The sequence below is a fragment of the Octodon degus genome, unplaced genomic scaffold (genome assembly GCF_000260255.1).
Source record: "Octodon degus isolate 3935 unplaced genomic scaffold, OctDeg1.0 scaffold00087, whole genome shotgun sequence".
Taxonomy (NCBI): domain Eukaryota; kingdom Metazoa; phylum Chordata; class Mammalia; order Rodentia; family Octodontidae; genus Octodon; species Octodon degus.
Genome location: NW_004524663.1, coordinates 529,597 through 543,841, shown reverse-complemented (window position 1 = coordinate 543,841; position 14,245 = coordinate 529,597). Strand labels below are relative to the sequence as shown.

Genomic DNA, 14,245 nt, shown 5'->3' with positions numbered 1-14,245 from the left:
TTTTTAACCAAGATATATATATATATATATATATATATATATATATATATATATATATATCACTTACAATAATGTTTGATATAAATTGTTCCATAAATGCTCTTTTATATATTTATAGAACATTGGACTAAAATGGAAATATTTGGTCTCTCTAAGGCCGGAGGGTGTTGTCTACGAATGGCTGTACACTCAGAGCTGCACGCAGGGGATGCTCATAGATATGTGATCAGGGGAGACCTGCATTAAGGCATTAGAATGAAATAACAGCATTTAATACCACCCGAATCTCCACAGTGAAGGGTTGAATTGTGCTTCTTCAAAGGGTAAGTCCTGTCCTCCAGTACCACTGAGTATCCCTATTTGGCATTAGTTAAGATGATGCTACACTTGCTCTTCCTTGGCGCTGCCTACGGAGGTGGCAGCCATCTCCCGCTTGGCACCATGGCGGCCCTCAGACCCCGTGTGAAGCCCAAGATGGTCAAAAAGAGGACCAAGAAGTTCATCCGGCACTTGTGAGACTGACACGTCAAAATTAAGAGCAGCTGGTGGAAACCCAGAGGCATCGACAGCAGGGTGCGGAGGAGGTTCAAGGCCAGATCTTGATGCCCAACATAGGTTACAGAAATAACAAAAAGACAAAGCACATGCTGCCTAGCAGGTTCCGGAAGTTCCTGGTGCAGTGTTAAGGAGCCGGAGGTGCTGCTGATGTGCATCACGTCTTACAGCTCAGAGACTGCTCACAACGTGTCCTCTAAGAACCACAAGGCCATCGTGGAAAGAGCAGCCCAGCTAGCCATCCAGGTCACCAATCCCAGTGCCGGCCTGCACAGTGAAGAAAACGAGTAGATGGCCTGTGTGCCTGTTTATTTGTGTTTCAGTAAAATCACAAAAAATGAAAAAAAAGATGATGCTATACTTGATTAGAATGAGCCTAAGTCAAATATAAGTTGTATTCTTCTAAGATGAAGGTGCAAGAGAAGGCTATTTGAAAGTAGAGAGAATGTCACTTGAAGACGGGCAAAGACTGTGGCGATGGATCTGCAAGCCAAAGTCCACCAGTTACCAGTAGTTACTGCAAAATAAGAAGAGGCAAAGAAAGATTCTGCCCAGAGTCCCAGAGGGAAAGTGGCCAGCACAACACCTTGAGTTTTGACTTCTGGTAGCTGTAACTGTGGAAGAATAAATTTCTGTTGTTTTAAGCTAACTCTGTTATTTTGTTGTAGCAGCCCTAGAAAGCAAATGCAAACATTACCTGATTACATAGAAATACCTTAGGAAGTGTGTTTAGTGGAATTATTTGGATCGGTTACATGAATAGTAACATCTGTCCTTTATTGAGTCCCTACTATGAGCCAGCTATTTTGTTAAACAGATCATATATGTCATTTTGCTAAAACCTTAAGACTGTCCCATGCAGTGTTATATCACTGTAGGGGCAGAACGAGAAAGGTGCCAAGCGGCTTGCCGCTTTTCTTAGTCATTTTCTCATTGCTGGAGCACAATGCTAAACATCCACGACCCTCAGGAGGAAAGCTTGACTCTGACTCAAGGTTTAAGCCCAGGATTGGCTGGTTCTGCAGCAGAAATGGCAGGATGGGAGGGCACGGGGGAGGAAAAGGTGCTCAGCCCATGGGTGTCCATGCAGAGAAGCAGAGAGAAAAGGGAGGAATCAGGGTCAAGGATACACCTTTGCAGGTCACATTCTTGGCGACCCACCTCTAACCAGGCCTCACCTCATCACAGCTCACTCAATATGAACTCACCGGTGGATCCAGTCACCTTCCAGTGGGTCCATCACCACAAGCCAATCACTTTCCAAAAGGGTCACCTCTGAACGCTTGAGACCTCTGGCGGACATTTTAGATCCAAACTATAGCATCCATCCCATTCATAATTGCTTTGAAGTGAAGTTGGGAATTCACTCCTGTGCATTTAATTATTAATGACTGAAGTATCCAGCCTCTTACAACTCGAAACTATTATATATGTATAATCTAACAGGGCCGGCCCTATTGGCCTCATAGACTGTGTGCCAGTTGTGTGACTTCTGTGTGTGTGTACAACAGTGTTCTTCTGATCTTAACAGAAGACCAGTAGATGTTGTCTATTTAGATTCATGCCTTTACTCCATGATATAGCTATTCTTTTCATTGCTGGTAGGTAATATCTGTTGCCAACAATTTAAAGGAAGGTAAGGTGTTTGGCTCCCAGTTTGTAGAGGTGTCACTTCATAGGCAGGGGGATCCAAGGCAGGGCAGCATGGCAGACGGGCCTGGCAGAGGAGGAGCTTAGGGTCCTGCTCTTGGAAATCAGAGAGGAGAGTGGGAAGATGCATCTCTCCAGGCCACACCCTCAGGGACCCACCTCCTGGGATCAGGCTTTACCTCCTGACATCACATTTAGTTATAAATTTATCAGCCGACTAATCCGTTGTTAGTCACCACACAGCCACAATCAAATCATCTCCCCAGATCCTCACCTACGAGTGCTGGAGGCTTTGTGGGACATTCTGATACTAACCATAACACTCCTTAAGTTACCTACTCCATGATCTTCTTGACAAGTTGTTTATTCCCTTGGAATAATTTCCAAGTCTAGAAAATGAGAATTGAGGTAATAATCACTTACCAAAACTGTCCCTAAGAAATCACCTTGATATAGTTCCTGCCCAATAAAAGGAGAATGAGCTGTGTTGGTTTCCTCTGTTTTGTTTATTATTGCTAAGTACCTGAGTCTCTATAGAGAAGTGGTTTTCACGAGGAGTGATTTTTACTTCCCTGTGAGCATTGATTGATGTCTCAACTCAATGATGGGAAGAGTGGTATTTCTGGTGTCTGTTGAGTGGAGGTTAGAGATTATGCTACTTGTAATAATGCACACAGCAGCCCCACCATGGCAAAGATGTCAGTAGCTGTCAATAGTATCAAGGATGAGAAACTGTTCTCTTAAGCAATCACAGTGTTGCTATATTGTGGAGCTACAATGTGGGAGGTGACATTTCTCCCTGGCTCAACTATAGGAATAGATTAATTTGAGTTCTGTATTCTAAAAGGTGTAAGTTGAATTAGGCCCCTGCTTTTCCATTACAAAGTGAATGTTTTGAAGCTCTAAACCCAATGACTGACTCTGTAAGAAGAGGAGATTGAGAGACAGACAGAAGCTAAGAACAAACACATATAGACAAGGAACCAAGAGTTATGGTCTGAATATGTTCCCGCTAGTCAATGCGTTACAAGCTTAATTTCCAGTGCAGCTGTGTTGGTAGGTGATTAGCTCATCAAGGCTCTGCAGTCATGAATGGATTAATGCTATTATTACAGGAATAAGTTCTGACAAAAACAAGCATCCATCCCCTTTTCTCTCAATGCGTACATGTTCTCTTGCCCTTCCATTTTCTATTATAAGATGATTGAATAGATGCTGGGCAGATGCAAGCACCACGCTATTGAACTTCCAGGCTCTACCATTATGAGTTTTTTTTTCCCACTAATGTGGATTGAACCCAGAACCTTTGCACTAAGCTATATCTCCAGGTGCTTTATTTTATTTTTATCTTGAAACATGATCTTGCTAAGTCTCTAAATTGCCAAGGCTGGTCTTGAACTTGTGATCCTCTTGCCTCAGCCTCCCAAAGTGCTGGGATTACAGAGTACACCATTCTGCTTGGCTAAAATCCTGTTCTTTAACATGGTTCATTCTCAGTGTGTTCTGTCCTAGCAGCACAAAATGAACACAGAGAGAAAGTAGAAATCTATATGCCCTTGAGAGAGGCATCAGGAGAATCCAGATTTCCAACATCCTTGTCTTGTTCTTCCAGTTTCCACAACTGTGAGGCTACTAGTAATTTCCAGGGAGAGTTCTCTGAACAGAAAAGCCCACTTAGTGTGGCCCACCAATAGAGACTTACACTACTGGGTTGGTTTCAAGGTTAGTGAATCATTCATCCTCCTGCTGTCTTGCCCTTCGGATGACTTCTTTAAAAACTCAGGATCAACTGGCCAGTTGTTCACTTTTGGGGCAGTTTGCGTAGCTATGAGTAACTCCTCTTAGAATACCATGTTGATAAGTTAGAATTTCATCACATGACTGATTTTTCTTTGCCTTAAAGTTATAACTGGCTATTTTCTTCAAAAGTTTAGACATTTATTTTTACTTTATATAGTGTACATACTATAAAAAATTAGAAAACTCAGAAAAATGTTACCAAACAACCAGGCATAGTTTTATTATTCATGGTGAATTTTTCTATTATTGTTATATTTTTGGAGTCTATGAATCTGTTGGACTTTCAACAGACTCAGATAAGTCCGAGTATTTATTTCTATTTATAGTATCCAGCTCTGTCCCAGGGCTGTTGTTACTATGCTTGTCTCCATCTCTGTCATCTAGTTGGAGATTTTTGATGATGGCTGAGAATATTAGGTCCTATAATAAATAGCAGTTGTTGAGGTGTTAGACATTCATTCTAAGTGATAAACCCTTTTTGATAATAACACAGTTATTTACTGAATCTCTGAAAAGTTATTATCAGAGTGGTGAAGTTATTATCACTACTTTTTTTGAATAGCCAGCTCTAACTTTCAGATACCTTTCTATTATATATGTCTCTAACCACTTTTCACAGGTTACTTAATATGACAGTAGATTATAATGTTTTAATTTTTTTTAATGTATTTTGTACAAGGTCCCACTCTGCAGCTTGGACTCATAGTGATCCTCTGTTTTCAGCCTCCCCAGCACTGGGATTACAAGTGTGCGCCACTATGCCCAGTCTCTGCAGCCAGCTCAGCATGCCCAGGGGTGCAGCTGGCATGGCATATGGTGCTGGGGATGAAACCCTGATCCATGAGCTTGCTTAAGCAGGTGCTTAGTCCACTGAGCTATCTTGCTGGCCCAGTTTTTGAACTCACTGATAGCCATGTTGATGAACTAAAACTTATTATCACTTGTGTCTGGAATTAAGTTTTGGTTTATCATACCTATCAAATGATTATTTCAGACAGGACACTTTACCTAAGACATTGCTGGTATTTTATGAAATGAGGATACTGATGCAATTCTAATATCACAGGACAGGTGATCATAGTTAAATGAGAATGGTAGAGAGGTCACGAACACAGACTCTGGGCCCAGCCTGCTTGGATTCAAGCCTTATCCTAGCTACCTGTCATGATCTTGGTCAGATCTCTTCACCTGCTGTTTCTGGTTCCTACAATGGCTAAAAAGGTAGTGGTGCTGTAGTTCCAACTGTAAGTTTGCTATGTGAATTAAATAAGTTAAGACATACAAGGAACGTTAGCACAGGCTCTATGCTCAGTAATGCCAGTTGTTGTTACTATTATTATTTTGTTATTTTAATTAGCATTTAAAGCCTGTCCCATAGTAGTGTCTCCGTAGATTGTTCTTAGAATTCTTCTCTAGTCCTGTCAGTATCTTCTCTATAAATAAATCTCTTTGATGATTAACGTTGAGATAGATAAAGTGGAACTTTGTTTAAAGTGAACACCTGCAAGCTGTGAAATGATCAATTAGAGAAGAATAGTTGTCACCAACAAGTCTTAAGACTCAATGGAGTTTATCTTTTTATCACTTTCTCCCCATCAAGTAGGTGAAGAAGAACTGGGCCTCCCATTTCCCATTCAGCGGCAGGGAGCTTGTAAAAGCAGGAAAATAGTCTAACATACAGGATTCCCCCAAACCATTACCCTCATCATTTATTTTAAAATACTCATGCTTCACACTGTAAACTTTTTTCCTCATAACAAAGAAAGGAGGTTCGGATTTTTTGGAATTTAGGTTCAAGATATTTTTATGTATCTGATGAAACTATGTTCTGCTTGAGTCTGCAGTATATAGATACCATTTTATTTAAAATTATACTGATTGATCAAGGATATAACTGAGAAGCCTACATGTCCAAGAAAAAACTGTCGATATATGATGACAATAGAAGTTGTCATCTTTGGGCAAAGATTTCTGACGTTTTAGGTTTTTATTTTCCATTTGCATTTGACAAGATACTGGCATTCAACACAAGAAAAACATAAAATCATCATTAATGTCACTGGCCTATATTTCATGTACTAGCTACAAAAGAAGGTAATTATAATCATCCTGAGTAAGTCTGAATACAGGTAGCCCATGTCGTACACTTGTTCTTTTCCCCTGAATCACTGTCAAAAACAATTTCATTGTCTTTCATCTCAGAAATAGAATTTGTAATAGTTTGGACAAGTGCTGGGCTGAAGTTTCTCTTTCTTTCTCAATAATTTCTAAAACTCAATTACTCACATGTCCCAGATGCTTTCACAAATGCTACGTTGCTGCATAATCTGTGAAGAAAGAATTAATTATGCAAATTAATACTATTAAAAGAAAGGTAGGAAAAATATTTAAGTCTTTACCAGCGGTCATGTAACTTTTATATTATTAAAATAAACTGATGTTTCTTTGAATAGAATTAAAATTCAGAGTTTGGTATTTCGAATTGTCTTTCTCCCTAGGACTGGACTTTTAACAAATAACCATTGGAAGTAGTTATTTTATAGCGTGGCCCATAAAGATTTGCATTCATTCCAACTATAGGTTCAATGACCTGGTTCTATCACTTATGAAAGAAGCCCCACTTTTCTTATCTGTACACCTTAATAGTACCTATCATCAGGGTTATTGCTAGAGTTATGGTTCATAATATATATGTAAACCAACCTGGAAGGTATATGAGTGTCAGAAATTGTTAACAAAGATGTAGAATATCACCACCTTGAACCAAATGTCTGAATCACATACTTCTTATTCAACCTTGATACTAGTCGCAGATTGAATTTATACTAAGTACACCGCACTGAGCCTGGGGTTTTCCCGTGGCTTATACATCTCCATTTGAGCAGACTTTCAATGAGAAGAGAACTTTGCATATACACATTTACATGAATAGTAACATAAAAAACTGCCTTCAGTAATAAAAGTGGTAAGATAAAAAGAGAAAAATATTGCAAACGCTTGTTCCAAATCTATTTTGATTCAGTATCTTCTGGTTTTAAAATGTCATTTCTTCTCATTTTCTTATTCATAATTGGGCAGTACAATATAGGCCACCCCACAATTAGGACAGTAATAATAAGGTAAGAAGAGTTATAGAATTATAAATTCAACCATCCTTGGTCAGACTTCTGCAATGAGAGGCAGCAGAACAGAGTGGCTAAGCTCATGGAATTAGATGCATCTATTGACATTGGAAAAGTTACTCTGAGATTCAGTTTACCTGTAAAATGGGAGTGATATAGCACCTTTTTTTTTAAGGGAAAAATGTTTATTTAGTGGCTTTATAAAACATGAAGATGCCTAAAGCAATCAAGTATATCTAGCACCTTTTTTGTCTAGTTGGTCTATATGTGATAGTGTGGTATTAAGGAACTGCATTAAAATTGTGTTAGTGTTTATTTGATTTTTCATATCCATTAGTATTTGTTTTATATGGGTAAGTGCACCTGTACTTTGTGCTTATATGTTTATGACTGTTATCTCCTTGGAATTTTCCCTTAACAAGTATGTAGTGACCTTCTTTATCTCTTGATTTGTCTTGGCTTGAATTTCATACTGGTTGCAAATAGAATAGCTATCCCTGCTTTTCTCTGGGTTCCTAATGTGTGAAGTATAGTTTCCTGTCCTTTGACTTTCAGTCTATGAATTTCATTTTGAGTTAAATGTATCTCTTGAATACAACATATTGTTGGATTTTGTTTCTTGATCCATTCTGCTAGTTTATTTCTTCCTTTTAAAGATTTATTTATTTATTTATTTAGTATAGCGTCTTGCTATACAGCTTGGACACATACTGATCCTCCCAGCACTGTAATTACAGGCATAACCACCATGCCTGGTTTTGGTGGCCAGAATGGCATAGGGCCAGCACAGCATACGGTGTCAGGGATTGAGCCCAGGTCCTTGAGCTTTCCAGGCAGTTGCTTAGACCACTGACCTAACTCCCTGGCCTGAGTCTATTTCTTTTGATTGGTGAATTGAGACCATTTATACTGATGCTTATAGCTGCTGTGTATTGGGTGGACCTTGTCATATTATTTTTGTGCTGATGGTTCCCTTTTTTTCCTTTCTGCTTACTTGCTTGCCCTGCTTGCTGAATTCTTTCTAATGGTACTCTTGGATTTACTGTCTTTATTATGTCTTTTTAGAATGCTTTTCAAAATCTTTTGTAGAACTGGTTTGTTATCGTGAATTTCTTCAGTTCTTTTCGATGAAAGTATTTTATTTCACCATTAATTCTGAAAGATAACTTTGCAGAATGCATCAATCTAGGTTGGGAGCTGTTTTCTTTCAGTACTTGAAATACTTTGTTCCAAGCTCTTCCTGACCTGATGGTTTGTGTTGAGAAGTCTTCTGTGATTCTGATGGGCTTTTTAAAAAAACAGATGATTTATTTCTTTTCTATAACATCTTTTAATATTTGGTTCTTGAGTAACCTATTTGGGACTCCTCCTGTCTCTCCTGAGCTACTCTTGGCCCCCATCCCTTTTCCCAATAAATTTGCCTACACTTAGTCTTTGTAACTCCTTAGAATTCATTGTTTGACTTCAGGGATCACAGACTCAGTGTATTGGACTTGTGGCAGATTGGGAGTTACATGTAGTGGCCCTATACCATTTGGAGGTCCTATGCCACTACTATTAATTGAAATACTCAAGCTTGGAACCCAGTTTGGAAGCTGGCTCAAAAAAGTCTAACTCTTCAGACAAATACATATTTGAGTTTCATTTTCCAAATTTTGAAATAAAGAGTTTGGAGGTATTTCAGTTCAGTGGGGGGTGGGGATATAGAAACATATTTGCAGATGGGCATGAGGTAAGGTGAGATACTGTGGTGAAACCACAGTGATCCAGGGCCCAGAGTAAAAGATGTAAGTATGATTACAAATACCATGGCACATTCTGAGGTCTGTGGATGAGAAAAGCCTGAGAGCTGCTCTCTGACTCTGGTGGTGATTAAGGACAAGGGTTCTGTCTTGGGTCCCTGATGGTACTGCACTCATCCAAGTCCTGCTCCATAGGCTTCTCTAGGAAAACTAGAGAAGGAAGAAGTGCAGCCTCCTCAGCTATGCAGTGGAGTGCCATGTTTCTTTTGATTCAGTTTCCCCACTACTTCAGCTCATAGGTTCTCCACATTTCCTACCTTCAGATGTGCAGGCATGACCAGGTACCCACACCAGCCAATCAGCAATCTATGGGATCCTGAGCTGAGCCAATCAGCAGTGGCAGGGAAGACAGTGCTGTTTCCATGGCAGCAAGGAGCTGGAGGCATGTTTGCTTAGTAAGCAGGTGGGCTGTGTAAAGGCTAGAGCAGTGGCTGAAGAGATGGATCTGTTTGTGGTAGGAATCCAGCTGGTAGAATCTTGCATGCCAAACACTAGCAAAACCTGAGTCTTTTTTTTTTTTTTTTTGGTGAAAATTTTGGGCTAGGAGTTAAGAGTAACTAACTCTTCACTAACCTGATGTACAAGTCATCCTACTTCTCTGGGTCTCAGTTGCCTCATCTGTAAAAAAGAAAATAAAAATTCCTTATCTGTGTGAAGATAAACTGGAGGTTTATGGTATTGTTTTCTCTTGACCACATGTCTACTCTCTTCTCTTCAAGATTTGCCTATAGGACAAAAGTACGAAACACTGAACCATGTAAAATGCAAAGATAAAACCACCAGATACGCCAGTGAGGTAGCTCAGCAGTCTAAATGCCTGCTTGGCAAGTGCAATGACTAGGTTTGATCCCAGCATTTCTTACTGTGCAGGCTCCACCTTCTAGCTGCAGAGTGAGACACTGCACCAAACACATAAAACCACCAAATACTCAATTTTATTATGATTAATGTCTCTAGCAGTGCTGGGGGGGGGGTAGGTCAGTGGTGTAAGTGCTCACTGGGTAAGCACAAGAACTTGAGTTCAATCCCTGATACTGCATGCCATGCCAGCCCCAGAACCCTGGGCATGCTATGCCAGCCCTGAAACTAAGCATGGTGGCTCATCGCTGTAATACCAGCACTGGGGAGGCTGGGACAGGAGACTCATAACTGAGAGCTGCATAGTGAGATCCTGTATCCAATAAAACAAAATCTGAAGTGAGTTATTGATGTGTTAGAGATAGACATTTCAGATAAAAGTTTCAGAAGGCAGACATAGAGGAAATAAAGAACAGGAGGCTAAGCAAAGAACTGGACTTAGTCACCATGTGAGGACAAAACTTGATGAACTGAAAAGGCAAGACGTAGAAAGATTAGGCATGTTAATTAAAACTAAATTGGATTCCCTGCAAGATATAGGCATGGACCATCAAACACTTTTAAAACTATTTGATCACTACCATATGAATCCTTGCAAGTTTGAATCCACAGATTACATATGCTAATCAAAGTGGCAACAAATGATTTGGGACAGTATGGCAAGACTCGACATGAAGAATTTAAAAAATATGAAACAATGAAGGAACAGGAACAGAGAGAACATTTGAAAACATTAGATGAAGAAAAGAGAAAAGCAGAAGAATGTAAATTTGAGGAATTGAAAAAGCATGAAAATCATTCCAAAGTTAATTATCCAGGAAGCAAAGATAAAAAAAAAGGTGGTATGGAAAGACGCTGATGGATTGGACCCTAATGACAATTACATGATGTCAATAGTGATGAATTCCCAGATGAACAAGAATTAGAAGCCTGGTTTACTAAGGAGTTGAAGGAAGTGTATGGTGCTCAGAAAGAAGATAGTGACATGGTGGAAACTGAGGAAGAAAGGCTTAGAATAAGGAAGCATGTAATGAATGAGGTTTATGTAAACAAAGACCAATTGGTGACTCTGCACGACTGTTTATTTATGTATGTATTTTAGGGACAGGTCTACAGGGTGTTTAGGGTCTTACTACTAGATCGGACTCATAATGATGTGGCTGTTTACAGCTTCCAAAATGTTGGGATTACAGGTGCATGCCACCATGGCCAGTCTCAGCTGTCATCTCAGTGTGCTCCAGGGTGGGGCTGGCACAACAGCCTGGGGATCTAACCTCCTTCCCCTGCACCTGTTTGCAGGCGCTTTAATCTGCTGAGCTATTTGGCTGGCCCTTTGTAAGATGTTTTAAAAGTTAAAAAAAAAAAAAAGAAAAAGAAAAAGAAAAAAAGAGGATGCTTTGGAGCCAGATAGCTGAGAGACATTGAATCAGCAACTGTTCTTCCCTGAGGAAGAACTAAAAGAATATGAACATATTATTGCTTTAAAAGAACATGAGCTTAAGAAGAAGGCAGAGGAGCTTGAGAAGCAGAAGGAAGAGCAACCATATCAGCTTGAGGCTCAGAGGCAGGAATATCATCAAGCTACTCAGCAGATGGAACAACAACCATAACAAAAATGTGACAACAAGGATTCGCTCCATCAGGTTCAATGGGAGAACTACGGTTCAAGACACACACTTAAAGTTCTGAAGTCCACCAGAACTTGGAAGAAAACTGATCATTCAATCTCTATTTAATCTTTTAACTCCTTTTCTTTCCTTATGCTCAATAAATATTTTAAAGTATATTTGGAATAAAGGAAGATATCTTTAAACAAATACTGGGTTCTTGTGCTGGATTTCTGGAATCTTGATTATTATATGCCTTGGAGATTTATTTTGGTCATGACCTGTTAAAGCTCTCTATGCCTCACTTACTTATATGTCAAATTCTTTGTGCTTGGGAAATTTTCTGCTATTCTTTGATCAGGTTTTCTATGTCATTTGTGCTGAGTCTTTCTTTTACATTTACTCCAATCAGTATTGTGTTGTTGTTCTTTGCATTATTTGAAGTTGTTAGATTCTTTTAGTCGTCGTCCCTTGATATTTTTAATGGACCTTTCTTTTTGTTGTTGTGAACCATGATCCTGTTTTCTAGGTTTAATATTTTATCTTCACTTTCTTTCATATAGTTTTCCAAACTTTCAATGGAAGATTTCATTTTCTGGTATCTGTTTGAATCTGTTTCATAGATTCTGTTTCTTTCCTATGTTGGGCATTCATAGTTTCTGTCATTTTTCTATGCTTTTTTAAAATCTATGTCTAGTCTAGATTTTCTCAACAAGTCCTTTGTTATTGTTGTAATTTCATTTTTAGTCTGTGAAGTTATTTCTGTTCTTCTTTCTTCAATAGCAGAACTATTGTACTAGTTTTTCCCTGCTGTTATCATCCCAGAAGATTTAGGTGGATGGCTTTTGATTTCCTCTAGCTCATTATCCCCTGGATTTGTCCAGGGTGGGCTGGAAACTTGAGATTGTGTTTTGCTTCTATATTTTGTTATATTTTATGTTTTTGTTTGAATTTGTTTCCTTTGTTGTTTATATTTTTATGTTGGTTGACTTTATTACTGGTATCAAGGATGGTCTGAAAACATCTATTCCTTTGAGATGTCTTCTAGGTGTAGCTGGCTGTTGGTCTCTTGAGTCCGTCCTAAGGTTGTATCTTTGAAGTTTATCAGGGAAGAGGAGTTGCTAGATATTTGGTTCAGTATTCAGACCTCTGGTACTGGACTATGGAGATGATTATGACCTCAGATAACTGCGATATCACAGTATTGTCTTAAAAGGATGAACAACTGTTTATACATATGGCATCTTGGCTTAGGTGGTGCAATTAGTAACAACAGTATCATCAAGCACAGCCTCAAAACTGGCAATCTGTGATAACTGTTAATTTGGTATCTCTAACCCTGGAAACAAGCTCTATAGTTATATAACAGCATCCAACATAAACTAGGAACTTGTACCCAGTGAGTTTCCCCTTGACAGAGTGATTTTATCCTGTGGGGAGGGGGACTTTTGGAGGGATGTGGACAATGCAGAGCAATAACTGAAGAGAAACACATGGAATCAGGGCTGAAGAACAAAGGATGATCATCCATACTTTGGGAAGCCAGAGAAGAGGACAGAAGAGAAAGGAGAAAGCAAAAGAATATCAAAGTGAATCAGAAAGAGTAGAGACAATTTTTATTCACTTGTAGATATTAGAAAATCAAGAAACACAGTAAATAAAAGAGACAACCAAACAGTAAAAGTCTAAACCTAAATAACTACCCCCCCAAATTTTTTTGCAGTGCCCCAGTTCTGTTAGTTCTCTAGGCAGAGCCAGAATCCATATGGAGTAACCATACCAAGTCTATAGTAGGATTACTGCTGGGTGGAGGGTGGACATTGGCTACATCACTGACTTCTCATACATTGGTTGTAGAGTTAGTGCCCTTGTCCTACCACCAGCCAAGGCCATTTGTCTGCTTCTGCAACTGTTTTCAGGGGTGGAGGGTGTGCCTTTGACCTGCTGCTGGCCGGGGTTGCCTGCCTGCTTGTGCTGCCTGTCAAAGAGCAGGCAGCTGCTTCCAGTCCATTGTAACTAGGGCTAAGCTTTTGGGCCCCAGAAGAAGGGACTCTGGGTGGTCCCAGCTCCTGCTTCTTGGCAGAACTCTCCCATTCTGCTGTCCAACTGCAAGCTGTCTACTGTGACAGGATAACACTCTTCTCTCTTTCCACTCAGGGATGTTTTCAGTGAAGTGACCTCTGGAGCTGTGCTGCTGGAGTTTAAGCCCAGACCCATTTAAAATAGAATGGAATGGTGGTCCCGCCCATCTGCGACTGCTTCTCTAAACAACTGTGCGCCAGGCAAGTTTTTAGTTATTTCACCAACAGCTGATTGGGGGGTGTGCTTATGAAAATGTGTCATATTCTCACTGCTGCCTCTGACTGTACAAGACTCTTCTACTGTAGAAGGTCTCAGTCTCCCAGTAAGGATCAAATTTGCTTTTGCTGCCCAACAGAGTGGCTACACAGTTGCTCTAGTTGTGCCACGTGGTCTTTGAGCTGTGGTAGTGAGCTGTTTCTTCTGCAGCAATGAATCCTACTTTATTCTTTTCCATTGTCAGTTCTACCATGATTCCCATGTACCCTCTCTCCCTTAGGATCCTTCTGGGCTGTTGTTTTCCAGGCTGTTAGCCTTTGGTTCTGTAAAACCTGAGTAGCCGATACTCAGCACTCTGCCACTTTTTTCTACCTTGCACCTTCTTTTTAGGATGAAAGAGGGGCTGAAATGACAAGTGCATTTATACTTTTGAAACTTTGCTCTCCACTCATATTACCTGGAAAGTGCACACTCTGATTCAGATGGGTGGATAGAACCTGAGTGTCTCCATCCCTCCCAAGCTTCTGGGGATGTCCAGGCTACCTTGCACTTT

At 39.8% G+C, this 14,245-nt stretch overlaps 1 pseudogene; it reads left to right on the top strand.

Annotated features, from left to right (window-relative positions):
- Positions 1–441: 441 nt before the first annotated feature.
- Positions 442–11,526, top strand: LOC101591684 (annotated as a pseudogene).
- The last annotated feature ends 2,719 nt before the right edge of the window (positions 11,527–14,245 follow it).